Source organism: Triticum dicoccoides, chromosome 3A (assembly GCF_002162155.2).
Source record: "Triticum dicoccoides isolate Atlit2015 ecotype Zavitan chromosome 3A, WEW_v2.0, whole genome shotgun sequence".
Taxonomy (NCBI): domain Eukaryota; kingdom Viridiplantae; phylum Streptophyta; class Magnoliopsida; order Poales; family Poaceae; genus Triticum; species Triticum dicoccoides.
The window spans coordinates 685,243,090-685,258,364 of record NC_041384.1 but is presented as its reverse complement, the minus strand read 5'-3'; positions in this window follow the sequence as shown (position 1 = coordinate 685,258,364).

The following is a 15,275-nucleotide window of genomic DNA, read 5'->3' as shown; positions in this document are numbered from 1 at the left end:
AATGATCTCATATTGTGCACAAGGGTGCATCTTAGAATTCCAAACAATGTTGCCTAAGGGAGTTTTCATTTTATTTGCATGGAAAATTCATTTTCTATTTTTTGAGTGCCCGAAATGAGGTTTTTTTGTGAAGGACCTACCATATATTTGTTGCAAAATTGTACCAAATCAATTTTCTAAAATACTAGGACATATTTAATGCACAATTTACCAAATGCTTGGGTGTCAAAAGTTTTGAACCACCTCTCATGAAAAAGACAAATTTCCGTCGATTCAGTAGGAAGCAGGTCAAATTTGAACTGCAGAATCACAAACTTTAACACAAGTATTCTTTAAATTCACAACTACTCAACTAGCATGACTTTAATATTATCACCTCCATATCTCAAAAAAATTATCATGCTTCAATCTTTTCTTAGTATTCAACACATTCAAAAGAAAGTTTCACAAATCTTGAGTACCAAGCATATTATTATTAAGCAAATTACCATGCTATTAAGAGACTCTCAAAATAATTTAAGTGAAGCATGAGAGATCAATAGTTTCTTTAAAACAAATCCACCACCGTGCTCTAAAAGATCTAAGGGAAGCACATAGAGCAAAATTATAACGCTCAAAAGATATAAGTGAAGCACATAGAGCAAAATTAACTAGCTCAAAAGATATAAGTGAAGCACATAGAGTAAAACTACTTAGCTCAAAAGATATAAGTGAAGCACATAGAGCAAAACTACTTAGCTCAAAAGATATAAGTGAAGCACATAGAGTATTCTATCAAATTTTAATTCATGTATTTATCTCTCCAAAGGTGTGTACAGCAAGGATGATTGTGGCATACTAAGAAACAAAGACACAAATAATACAAGACTCTCCAAGCAAAACACATATCATGTTGGTGAATAAAAATATAGCTCCAAGTAAATTACCGATGGAAGTGGACGAAGAGGGGATGCCTTCTGGGGCATCCCCAAGCTTTGACTTCTTGGTGTCCTTGGATTATCTTGGGGGTGCCATGGGCATCCCCAAGCTTAGGCTCTTGCCACTCCTTGTTCCATGATCCATCAAAAGAATTCACCCAAAACTTGAAAACTTCACAACACAAAACTCAAAATAGAAAACTCGTGAGCTCCGTTAGCGAAAGAAAACAAAAGACCACTTCAAGGTACTGTAATGAACTCATTATTTTTTTATATTGGTGTTAAACCTACTTTTTTCCAACTTCTCCATGGATTATAAACTATTTTACTAGCCATAGATTCATCAAAATAAGCAAACAACACACGAAAAACAGAATCTGTCAAAAACAGAACAGTCTGTAGTAATCTGTAGCTAGCGCAAGATCTGGAACCCCAAAAATTCTAAAATAAATTGCTGGTCGTGAGGAATTTATCTATTAATTATCTTAAAAAAGAATTAACTAAATATCAGTCTTCAAATAGAAATGGCAGCAGTTCTCGTGAGCGCTAAAGTTTCTGTTTTTTACAGCAAGTTCAACAAGACTTTCCCCAAGTCTTCCCAACGGTTCTACTTGGCACAAACACTAATTAAACACAAAAAACACAACCAAAACAGAGGCTAGATAATTTATTTATTACTAAGCAGGAGCAAAAAGCAAAGAATAAAAATAAAATTGGGTTGCCTCCCAACAAGCGCTATCGTTTAACGCCCCTAGCTAGGCAAAAAAGCGAGGATAGATCTAGGTATTGCCATCTTTGGTAGGCAATCCATAAGTGGCTCTCATGATAGTTTCATATGGTAATTTTATTTTATTTCTTGGAAAGTGTTCCATGCCCTTTTTAATGGAAATAGAAATCTAATATTCCCTTCCTTCATATCAATAATCGCACCAACCGTTCTAAGGAAAGGTCTACCAAGAATAATAGGGAAAGAAGGATTGCAATCTATATCAAGAACAATGAAATCTACGGGCACATAATTCCTATTTGCAAAAATAAGAACATCATTAATCCTTCCCATAGGTTTCTTAATAGTGGAATCCGCAAGATGCAAGTTTAGAGAGCAAAAATCGCGGAAATCTAGTAAATCACACAAAGTCTTGGGAATAGTAGAGACACTAGCACCTAAATCACACAAAGCATAAAAATCATGATATTTAATTTTAATTTTAATAGTTGGTTCCCACTCATCACAGATTTTTATAGGGATAGAAACTTTAAACTCAAGTTTTTCTTCATAAGATTGCATCAAGGCATCAACAATATGTTCGGTGAAGGCTTTATTTTGACAATAAGCATGTGGAGAATTTAGCACGGATTGCAACAAGGAAATACAATAAATTAAAGAGTGACTTTCAAAATTAAATTCCTTGAAATCCAATATAGTGGGTTTAGCAACATCTAGATTTTTATTTCTTTCAATCCCACTTTCATCAATTTCATCATTAAGATCTAAATACTCCGAATTTTTAGAACGCCTTCTAGGTAAAGGAAGATCATATTCAGTTTCATCAAGATTCATATTGCAAAACAAGGATTTAATAGGGGACACATCAATAACTTTTAGATCTTCATCTTGATTTTCATAGGAATTGGAGGAACACGCTTTAATAAAGGCATCTTTGGAAGCACGCATCCTAGCGGTTCTTTCCTTGCACTCATCAATGAAAATTCTCATGGCTTTGAGACTCATTGATATCATGCTTAGGAGGAATAGATCTAAGCTTTAAAGAATCAACCTCAAGAGAAATTCTATCAATGTTCCTAGCCAAATCATCAACTTTAAGCAATTTATCTTCAAGCAAAGCACTAAAATTCTTTTGTGAATTCATAAACTCTTTAACACTATTCTCAAATTCAGAGGGCATCTTATTATAATTTACATAAGAGTTGTTGTAGGAATTCCCATAATTATTAGAAGGATTACTAGGATATGGCCTAGGATTAAAATTCCCTCTATAAGCATTGTTACGAAAATTATTCCTATCAACAAAATTCACACCCATAGATTCATTTTTATTCTCAATCAAAGTAGACAAAGGCATATCATTAGGATCAGAAGAAACACTCTTAGTAGCAAATAATTTCATAAGTTCATCCATCTTTCCACTCAACACATTAATTTCTTCTATCGCATGCACCTTTTTATTAGAAGATCTTTCAGTATGCCATTGAGAATAATTAACCATAATATTATCTAGGAGTTTAGTAGAATCTCCTAAAGTGATTTCCATAAAAGTGCCTCCCGCGACAGCATCTAAAAGATTTCTAGAAGCAAAATTCAATCCGGCATAAAATTTTTGTCTCATCCACAAATTCAAACCATGAGTAGGGCAATTACGTATCATTAATTTCATTCTCTCCCAAGCTTGTGCAACATGTTCATGATCAAGTTGTTTAAAGTTCATAATATCGTTTCTAAGAGAGATGATCTTAGCGGGAGGAAAATACTTAGAGATAAAAGCATCTTTGCACTTGTTCCATGAATCAATACTATTCTTAGGCAAAGACGAAAACCAAGCTTTGGCATGATCTCTAAGCAAAAAAGGAAATAGTTTCAATTTAACGACATCATTATCGACATCTTTTTTCTTTTGCATATCACATAAATCAACGAAGCTATTCAGATGAGTAGCAGCATCTTCACTAGGAAGGCCGGCGAATTGATCTTTCATAACAAGATTCAACAAAGCAGTATTAATTTCACAAGATTCAGCATCGGTAAGAGGAGCAATCGTAGTGCTAAGGAAATCATTATTATTGGTATTGGTGAAGTCACACAATTTAGTATTATCTTGAGCCATCACGACAAACAAGCAAACTAACACACGAGCAAACAAGAGCAAACGGGCAAAAGAGGCAAATAGAGAGGGAGGATAGAGAGAGAGGGCGAATAAAATGGCAAGGGTGAAGTGGGGGAGAGGAAAACGAGAGGCAAATGGCAAATAATGTAATGTGAGAGATAGGGATTGTGATGGGTACTTGGTATGTTAACTTTTTGTGTAGACTCCCCGGCAACGGCGCCAGAAATTCTTCTTGCTACGTCTTGAGCTTGTGTTGGTTTTCCCCGAAGAGGAAGGGATGATGCAGTAGAGTAGCGTAAGTATTTCCCTCAGTTTTTGAGAACCAAGGTATCAATCTAGTAGGAGGCCACGCTCAAGTCCCTCGTACCTGCACAAAGCGATAGCTACTCGCAACCAACGCGATTAGGGGTTGTCAATCCCTTCACGGTCACTTACGAGAGTGAGATCTGATAGATATAATATTTTTGGTATTTTTGGTATAAAGATGCAAAGTAAAAAGTAAAGGCAAAGTAAAAAGGAAAGCAAGATTAAAGGGATGGAGATTGATATGATGAGAATAGACCCGGGGGCCATAGGTTTCACTAGTGGCTTCTCTCAAGAGCATAAGTATTCTACAATGGGTGAACAAATTACTGTTGAGCAATTGATAGAATTGAGCATAGTTATGAGAATATCTAGGCATGATCATGTATATAGGCATCACATCCGTGACAAATAGATCGAAACGATTCTGCATCTACTACTATTACTCCACTCATCGACCGCTATCCAGCATGCATCTAGAGTATTAAGTTAAAAACAGAGTAACGCCTTAAGCAAAATGACATGATGTAGAGAGATAAATTCATGCAATATGAAATAAACCCCATCTTGTTATCCTCGATGGCAATGATGCAATACGTGTCTTGCTGCCCCTTCTGTCACTGGGTAAGGACACCACAAGATTGAATCCAAAGCTAAGCACTTCTCCCATGGCAAGAACTACCAATCTAGTTGGCCAAATAAAACGGATAATTCGAAGAGACTTGCAAAGATACATAATCATACATAAAAGAATTTAGAGAAGATTCAAATATTATTCATAGATAGACTTGATCATAAACCCACAATTCATCAGTCTCAACAAACACACCGCAAAAAGAAGATTACATCGAATAGATCTCCACAAGAGAGGGGGAGAACTTTGTATTGAGATTCAAAGAGAGAGAAGAAGCCATCTAGCTACTAACTATGGACCCGAAGGTCTGAGGTAAACTACTCACACTTCATCGGAGGGGCTAGGATGATGTAGAAGCCCTTCGTGATGAAGGCCCTCTTTCGGCGGAGCTCTGGAACAGGCCCCAAGATGGGATCTCGTGGATACAGAAAGTTGCGGCGGTGGAATTAGGTTTTTGGCTCCTGTTCTAATCGTTTGGGGGTACATAGGTATATATAGGAGGAAGGAGTATGTCGGTGGAGCACCGAGGGGCCCACGAGGCAGGGGGCGCGCCCTAGGGGGGGCACCCCCCACCCTCGTGACCTCCTCTTTGACCCCCTAGAGTAGGGTCCAAGTCTCCTGGATCACGTTCGGTGAGAAAATCACGTTCCCGGAGATTTTATTCCGTTTGGACTCCTTTTGATATTCTGTTTCTCCGAAACACTGAAATAGGCAAAAAAACAGCAATTCTGGGCTGGGCCTCCGGTTAATAGGTTAGTCCCAAAAATAATATAAAAGTGGAAAATAAAGCCCAATATAGTCCAAAACAGTAGATAATATAGCATGGAGCAATCAAAAATTATAGGTATGTTGGAGACGTATCAACGACGACGACGCTGTTTCTCCGTTCCGACCCAGCCATGTCAACGAGACCTCGCCATACGTATGCGCGAGTAGGCGTTCGAGACCCCGCCCGTATGTACACATACGTGGCCGTATTTTCTTTCTTGCACCCTGGCCGCCTCTACTACGACACGTGCGCACCTTTACATCCACCAGTATATATGTACGTACACATTCGCGACCAGAATGACAACGCTACGTACTCTTCGACCAGGTGGGTCCCGACTGTTAGGCACTTCCTTGCGTGCGAAGGTGTAGCTGGTGGGTCCCAGCAGTCAGGGGGGCGAAATACGGTGGCCCGTCCGGTGGGTCCCCGCTATCAGGTGGAGGAATAATTATTTTGCACGTAATAAGGAGGCACTTTCTTACTGCGGCCGTGGACCCAGCTGTCCGCCTCTCCACGTATAGTCCACGTCCGATGGAAGCCGTTCCTTGACCATGTTGACCACACCACGCCGAGAGCACCAGGGCGGTGGACGACGGCGAGGCCTAGGAGGGGACGACGCGGAGCCAGGGAAGACGCGGCAGTGGATGCCCACGCGTAGAGGAGTACGAGGGCACTGGTTCACTGCGGTGTGAGGCTGCCGTCGCCGTAGAGTAACAGGGTGTGGGTGAGTAGAGGGATGGCCTGGCCAGCCGTGGGAGTTGTAGGGGGCGGTGAGGCCTCCGCCGCATCACATCTAGCCACGGGAGGCAGGAGCACGAGGCACGACCGGCACTGGTTTGGGCGGCTGGAGCAAGAAGACCAGAGGTTGAAGAAGCAGTACGGCCGTTGGATGGACATCGTACGGTCACTGGAGCTAGAATCGTGCATATTGACTAAGTTGACAAAGCCCTCCATCCCCGTCAACTTAGTAGGCCCACAAGTCAGCCTGCCACTATACTGGGTCCCAGCTAATAGGGGGAGTATTCATTTTTGTGTGCGTAATAAGGAGGCACTTTCTTGCGTGCAAAGATATAGCTGGTGGGTCTGAGCTGTCAGCGGCGGTAACGTTTTTTCGCGAAATACAGAGGCCCTTTCGGTGGGTCCCTGATGTCAGGTGGAGGAATCATTATTTTGTGCGTAATAAGGAGGCATTTCCTTGCGTGTGGCCGTGGACCCAGTTCTCGGCCTCTCCACGTATAGTCCATTTCAGATGCATGTCGGTCATTGACCATGTTGACCAGGCCGCGCCGAGAGCACCAGGGCGGTGGACGACGGCGAGGCCTAGGAAGGGAACGACACAAAGGCAGGGAAGACTCGACAGTTGTTTCCCACGCAGAGGGGAGTACGACTGTACGAGGCTTTACTGGTTCATCTGCTGTCGCCGGAGAATAATAGCAGGTGTGGGTGAGTAGAGGGATGGCTAGGCCAGCGATGGGAGTACGGTGGGGCAGTGAGGCCTGCGCGGCAGCACAGCCGGCCGCGGGAAGGAGGGAGCAGGCAGTCCCACTGGCGCTTGTTTGAGCGGCTGGAGCAGGAAGAGCAGAGATTGAAGAAGCACGACGGCCGTTGGATGGACATCCAACAGTCACTGCTTGTGCATCAACGTTTTTTTAGGAAAGCCTCAAATCTGTGGAAAACAGCATACAACCCATCTGCCATTATTTCTAATAATTTTCAGCCCATTTGCTAATTCTTAATGTTTTTTTGGAGCCCATATTCTTTTTGTTCGCATTACAGCCCAAATTGTGGCCACGGTTAAAAAATTATACGAAATTTTGCATATTTCGGTGCGGTCCGAACTGTTTTTAATCCCGAAATTTCGACTCACATTCAAACTGATTTTAAAAATAAATGTATATCAATATAAAATCCAACAAATTCTCCATGCATAAAAATTAATGTAATTTAAAATCTTGAAATGAAAAAATATTTGAAACTAATTGTTGTTTTGATGTGTTTTAAAAATGTACAGCCCATATCTCATTACCGATGGGCCATTTTCTCGGCCAGCCAAATGAAAGCTCTCCTCGTCTTGAAAGATTTGCAGCCCAACAGGCCTGACAAAGCGACTTACTTGGCAAATCACAAAAAAACTGGGCTGTGGCCGTGGACCCAGCTGTCAGCCTCTCCACATACATTACTCTTCCGATGGAAGTCGTTCCTTGAACACGTTGACCACGTCGCGCGGAGAGCACCACGGCGGTGGACGACGGCGAGGCCTAGGAAGGGGACAACGCGGAGCCGGGGAAGATGCGGCAGTGGAAGCCTGCGCGGAGAGGAGTACGAGGGTTCACTGGTTCGGCTGCGGTGTGAGGCTGCCGTCGCCGCAGGGCCTGGCCAGGGGTGGGAATAGTAGGGGGTGGTGAGGCCTCCACGGCAGCACAGCCGGCCACGGGAGGCAGGAGCATGCAGCACGACCGGCGCTGCTTTGGGCAGCTGGAGCAAGAAGACCAGAGGTTGAAGAAGCACTACAGCCGCTGGATGGACATCGTACGGTCACTAGAGCTAGAATCGTTCATATTGACTAAGTTGACAAAGCCCTCAGTCCCCGTCAACTTTGTTGGCCCACAAGTCATCCTCCCACTATGGTGGGTCCCAGCTAGCAGGGGGTATTCAGTTTTTTGTGCGTAATAAGGAGGCACTTCCTTGCGTGCGAAGATATAGCTGGTGGGTCCGACATGTCAGCGGGGGGAACGTTTTTTTCGCGAAATACAGAGGCCCTTCCGATGGGTCCCAGCTGTCAATTGGAGGAATCATTATTTTGCGCGTACAGTCCACGGCCGATGGATGTCGTTCGTTGACAAAGTTGACCAGGCCGCACCGAGAGCACCATGGCGGTGGACGATGGTGAGGCCTAGGAAGGGAACGACATGGAGCCGGGGAAGAATCCGCAATGGTTGCCCATGCGGTGGGGAGTACGAGGGTTTATTGGTCTGGCTACCATCGCCGGAAAATAACAGGAGGTGTGGGTGAGTAGAGGAATGGCCTGGCCAGCAATGAAGTAGGGTGGGGCGGTGCAGCCTGTGCGGCAGCACAGCCAGCCACGGGAGGCGGGAGCAGGCAGTCCCACCGGAGCTGGTTTGGGTGGCTGGAGCAAGAAGATCAGATATTGAAGAAGCAGCACGGCCGTTGGATTAACATCCAACGGTCACTGCTGCTAGAACGTTTGTGGACTAATTTGACAAACCAAAGTACACGTCAACCTAGTAGACCCACAAGTCAGCCTCCAAATCTGTCCCAAATAGCATACAACCCGAAATTTCTAGCCAGATTCAAATTAATTTTAAATCTAAATATACCTTAATTTAAATTCAATGAAATTTTACCCGCACAAAAACAATGAAATTTAAAATATCAAAATCCGAAAGAAAACTGTATTTTGGAACTAATTGTCTGTTTGCTGTATTTTTTCATTTTACAGCCCATTTATTATTACTTATAGCCCATTTCGTATTACTTATAGCCAATTTTCTGGGCAAAATGCATCCCTCCTCGTCTTGAAAGATTTCTGGCCCAGCAGGGCGTAGAAAAGCAAGTAGGCCTACGTTGGTTATTCTGCAAAAAACAAAATAGCTGGCTAGCAATTTTCAGAAAGGAAAAAAACAAACTGGGCTGGTCATGTGCTAAACATATGAAATAAAAGCCTGGGCTAGACGGGCCACGGGTCCCGCACAACCCAGTTGATACCCTTCTCCGTCCCGAAAAAACAAAATTACAACGCGCGCTACTGGCTCCCTACTATCATCCTCACCATGTACAGTCATCTCCTTATTCCTCTCGGTTGTTGACCATGTTGACAACACCGGAGGGCGGCGCCGCGGCTAGCGAACCAAGACGGAGGACGATGGTGAGGCCTCGGATGGGAACAAACAGGAGCTGGGGCAGATCACAGCCAGCCGTGGGAGGCGGGAGCAGGCGGTCCCACCGGCGCTGGTTTGGCTTTGGCGGCTCGAGGAAAAAGAGACTGAAGAAACGCGACAGACGTGAATGTCAATCCAATGGTCAAGGTTGTCACAATCGTTTGTTGACTAAGCGGACACCAAGTAGCATACTTTTTTATATATATAGGAAGAAAACTGCGAGGAAAATGCGTTCGTCTGCCGTCCTCCTCACAGGGAACGTTCGCCACATAAGTGACTAGAACCCTTGGTTTTTAACTGAGAGGTCTTGGGTTCGAGTCCCAGGAACTCTCAATTTTGTCCTCCTTCCTTCCTCGCAAAAAAAGGGAAAGAAAATCAAAGACTTGGGAAGGCGTACTGAACAAGCTAGTGTACCAGTAAAGAGACGTTGCCGAGTTTTAGAAAAAAGAAAGACGTGCTCCTGTAGCTGGTTCGAATCCAAACCTAGACTATGACTATATATGGTGCTATGCTACTCTGCAAGTAATGAAACTGACATACCCAACGTTCGCTTCTCCTCTTCTCTACTTACTCTGCCTAGCATCAGAAGCTCTGGCCGCAGCAACCATGTCCGCTGGCTGCTCGTCCACCTGCTCTTCAGCAGGCAACAACCAGATATGCGCCAAGTCGCAACCCGTACCATCGCCTGTGGGTCTCATCACACCCTCGCCGGCACGCGCACCGCAGCCGATTGCTCATGGGGTAATAATATGTTTAAGTGTTGTTCTGCTGCTTTCAGTTGCTGATTTTTTTAATAGTTTGGTTGATGATCTACCAATTTGATTCATGCAGAAAAGGGAAGATTCATGTGATTTGTATTTCTGGGAAGTTGCTGATGTGGGGGAATGCAACTACGCTAATTATTTGGTTAGCCGAGGAATCCCAATACCAGCAGGTTGGGGTGTTGGACAAGTAACTGAAGGAACGGCAGAAGAGGAAGATGCAGAGCAGAAGGTTAAAGATGCAGTTCCTTTGATCATGGCCAAGCAACAGCTGCTGAACGGCCTTGACAGCTATGAGGAGATGAAAGAGCTTGTGAAGGTAATGGGAAAAATTGATGTGCTCTGTAGGATGATTGTCTCTTTATTTGCAGTGTATGTAGCACTCTTGATGTATTCATTGTTGTTTACATGAGCACTTTGCTAAAACTAGTAATGAATGAAACCTGTGTAGCAGGCTGGGCGTAGTGTTGTGAACATCTAATGATTTCTATTAACGGAAATCAGGGGTATCCCCTTTTGCTCATATAAATAAATAAATAGAAGAGGCCCTGTCGGGACAACTTTGTTCTCATTCGAAGACGTCGAGCAAATTGTAGTCTAACAGCAAACTATGTCATCAAATTCAAGTTTCACAGCCAAATATGAGTACAACTAAACAACAATGTCATCATGTTTTAGTTGTCATACAATCACCAAACACAAATCAGCATACATAACAAGTGATGTTCTCACAGCAAAATATAAAACAACATGTTCATCAGGTTTCAGTTGTCATAGCAAACACAATTTCACATAGTAGAGAAAAAACGTCTTCTGACAGGCAAATACGACAAAAGCAATGTAATCATCATCCGCAGCAGCAGCGTCAACATCTTCGCCATGTGTATCAGTCTGAATTGTAATTCCCCACGGTGTCATCTTCTTCTTCGTCCTCAACGTCCTTGAACGTTGGCTTCTTCTTGATCAACTCTTGTATGTCCACAGCACGACAGGCAATCTTTTCGCCGGCGTCATTGACGTGATGGTCTCAAAGATATTAGGAACATCTGTGTTATCTTGTACATCAGGAGCAGTGTAAGCATCATCTTGTTGTGCAACTTCATTAAACGAATTCCTCTGCTCAAACCTTTGCAATACTCTCCAGTCATCGCTACGTGCAAATGTGTCTTCCAAGAAAAATATCTGTGTTGCTTGATTTGCCAAAATAAAAGGCTCGTTGGTCTGGTACGCCGCCTTGACATTGATGGATTTGAAATAATCATCAGCTCTGGGTTTTGCGATCCTGGAAAACCGGTTATACCAATGACAGCACAACAGAACCACACACCAATGATCCTGGAAACTGGAGATATACTGCAACTGAATAATGTCTGTTATGTTAGCATACGTTTCAGTTGTCTCTTTGTCATACGTATCCGTGCTCATGATGGCACTGTTTTGTGTCTTCCTGCCTTCATCTCGTGCAAGGGTGTTGTAGCGCACATCTCCAACAACGCAAGATTCATAATGTCTTACCCGAGTATCAGGACCCATTGCTAGTGAGTAAAGGGCATGATCAGCTGCCTGCCCATCCTCCCGCATCTTCTTAACCTATGGTTAGAAAATAGACAAGTTGATCATCTTATGTACTCAATATATTAAAAAAACTGACAGTGCACTTCAAAAGCTTACATGGTTCTTGAACCATTTCGCAAATCCTGCCATAACCAGTTTGTCAATGTTTCTTGGATTTTGCGGTAGTAACTCCTCTTTGTAGATGCTGCACAACATAGTGATCGCGTCAAACATCTAAATATATAAGAATGTGCCACAAGTTTAGTAGATTACGATGTATAAGCCGCAGTACTGCACTTACTTGATATAAGGTAGTATCTCAGGACAGTTATTCAACACATACCAAACCATTTTGTCCAAATCTTTAGGTTTGTCCTCTTGTCGACTCTTCCCTGTAACTCGAACAGAATAATCGAAAACATTGAGCCCGGGATTGTCTTCACCCACCTCTTTGCTAAGCTGATCAGTTGTTTCAATGTATTTTGAGCAGAATGTCAACGCTTCTGTAGCAATGTAGGCCTCTGCAATGGAACCCTCAGGTCTAGCTCTGTTCCTAACATAGCCCTTGAAAGTGCCTAGCCGCCTTTCAATAGGGTACATCCAGCCATACTGTACTGGACCTCTAAGTAGTGCCTCATCAGGTAGATGAACAGTCAAATGCACCATCACATCAAAGAAGGTTGGAGGATATATCTTCTCAACGTCGCATAGGATAGTTGGTATCTTGTCTCTAAGACACTCCAAAGCATCTATCCTGATATTCCTATTGCAGAGTTCCCTGAAGAATTGTCCCAACTCTGCAACTACTCTGTATAAGTCAGGGCGGCCCAATCCTCTAAGGATAATAGGTAAAACCCTTTGAAGTAGGATGTGTCAGTCATGAGTTTTCAACCCTTGTACCTTGTTTCCATCTGCACTGACTCTCCTTTCAGGGTTGGAAGCAAATCCATGTGGGAATATCACATGTGACAGGACCTCGCAGAATTCTTTTCTTTTTACCTTGTCCAAGATGTACACAGCTGGTGCCATATCCCGTGGTTTACCTTCATCTTGCACCTGCAAATCCTTTCTGATACCGAGGTGTGTCAAATCAATCCTAGATTTTAAGGTATCTTCCATCTTGCCTTCAATATTAAGAAGTGCGCCGATAATGCTGTCACATATATTTTTCTCAATGTGCATCACATCAAGATTATGCCGCAGATCCAAATCTTTCCAATACTCCAAGTCCCACAAAGTGGACCTGCGGGTAAACAGTAATCTCTCTTCTACCCTGCCATGCTTCCTTTCCCGCTACCATTACCAGGATGGTTTCCTGGTATAATATGCCTGACCTTCTCTAATTCCACTTGCAACTCATCGGCGGTGAGCCTCTTTGGCGCATCACGGTTTTCATGCTTTGCATTGAACACATGTCTTCGGTATTTTCTAGGATGTGGCTTGTCCTTGGCAAGGAAACGGCGGTGTCTAATGTAACAGATCTTGCTAAGTATTGCGTATGATAGCGGATTCCTGTCACAGTGAACACATGCATTGTAACCATGTGTCGTTCGCCCTGACATAGTGCCCAAAGCCGGATAATCATGGATGCACCAAATTATAACATCACGCAGAAAGAAATCAGCTGGTCGGCTGCTATATAGGTCTCGAGTGAGAACACCCTTCCATAGCTGTTGAAGTTCCTCCACAAGAGGCTCCATGAACAAATCAAAATCCTTTCCAGGACTTTTTGGACCTGGGATGAGCAAGGCCATCATGTAGTTTAATTCTTTGGTGCAGACATTTGGAGGCATGTTGTAAGGGATAACAAGCACTGGCCACATGCTATATGTGGCGCTCTGGTGGCCAAATGGGTTAAATCCATCTGAAGCTAAGCCAAGTCTAATGTTTCTCAGGTCAGTAGCAAACTCTTTGTGTTTATCATTGAAGCTTTTCCACTGACTACCATGAGATGGATGGCTCATTACATTCTGATCTCTGTACTCCCGATTCCTAGAATGTAACAGTACATCCTCTCTTGTTTCAGCATCATGAAACAACCTCTGCAATCTTGGTGTAATTGGAAAATGTCTCAGAACATTATGAGGAATCCTCTTCACAGCATCGCCATCTTTCCATCTTGATGATTTGCATTTCGGGCATTCACTTAAGTTGGCATAATCCTTTCGAAACAGAACACAATTATTCTTACAAACATGGATCATATCATGTCCAATTCCAACTGCACGAAGGAAATTCTTCATTTTATTGTAGGTGTGTGGCAGCTCAGACGCATCTCGGAAAGATTCGCGGAAAGCAGCCAACATCACATCGAATGATTTGTTGGTCATCCGCTCAGATGTCTTCACCTAAAGAAAGGTGACCATAGCTAAGAATACTGACAGCTTATTTCCTGGGGTGACAGCAATGTTGCATTCTTCCAACATGCAGGCCCACCGTTTTTCTTCTGCAGGTGAAAGTTCACTGAATGCACGAGCATTTCATAGCATTGTTTCAATGTTGGTCAAACTCACTGGCTCCGCCACCACCTCCTCCTCCTCCTCCTCTTCCACCTAAGCATCAGGCAGATCAAGATGGCGATCTGCTGCTTCCATTGACGTTCACAGCTTCACCATGATGAACCCACCTAGTATATGTGACCGACATCCCATACAAGTGCAGATGATTTTGCACAGTTGACTGGGGTCTTGTAACTGAATTCATACAACTGCTACACGGGCAGAGCACATCTGATTTCGGACCACCGTACTCAGCTTTGATAAAGTTCATGAAGTTTTCAACCCCCTCGACATATGCAACGGAGAATCTTCGAGCAGAAGTTATCCAAGTCATGTCCATCTGTTAGACATACAAATTAGTTCTTCTACTAGATATTACAGGAAAAACATATATGCTTTTTTATGAAGTCCAGAAAAAAAATACCTAGGTCGATGTCTAAAGCTATGGCAAGATATTTGGATGAGCAGATCTAAGTAACGAAATATATGTAAAGCTAATTCAGCAAACAGATTTGAGTGCCAAATTATGGCAGGCTGTTTCAGCAGTCAATGAGGCCGAGCACACAGCCATCAAACTATCGAAGGCCATCGCAGCAACAAAGATCGAGTATAAAACGGTGTAGAGGTATTTCAGCTAACAGATTGGCTACTAGACCATGGCAATCTACGTCACAATAAATATATGGCAGGATATTTTAGCAACTAATCGGCCTTGGCATGCCATCTCAGCTAAGCAGATTGAGTGCAGAACAGGGCAAGGAAGCTTCTTAAGCAGAGCATATTGACAGTAAATTACTTCGGCAAACAGTGAGATTAACAGCGTCTATCAGCTAACATTCAGCGCTACACCGACATGAACGGGGCCTCAGTCTAGAATGCGCGTACCGTGGGAGAAGCTGAACGCCGTGCATCTCCACACGAACGTCGCCAGCGGTGGCGGCGCTGACCGTCGTGCGCCTCCACAAGAACGTAGCCAGAGGTGGCGGCGCGGCTAGAGGACGACAGTCTACGAGAGCATACTGTGGGAGCGAGAGGATCGCCGAGCCGCAGCACCGACGTATCAGCGCGGCGGGGATGGCGGCTTTGGTGGAGCGAAT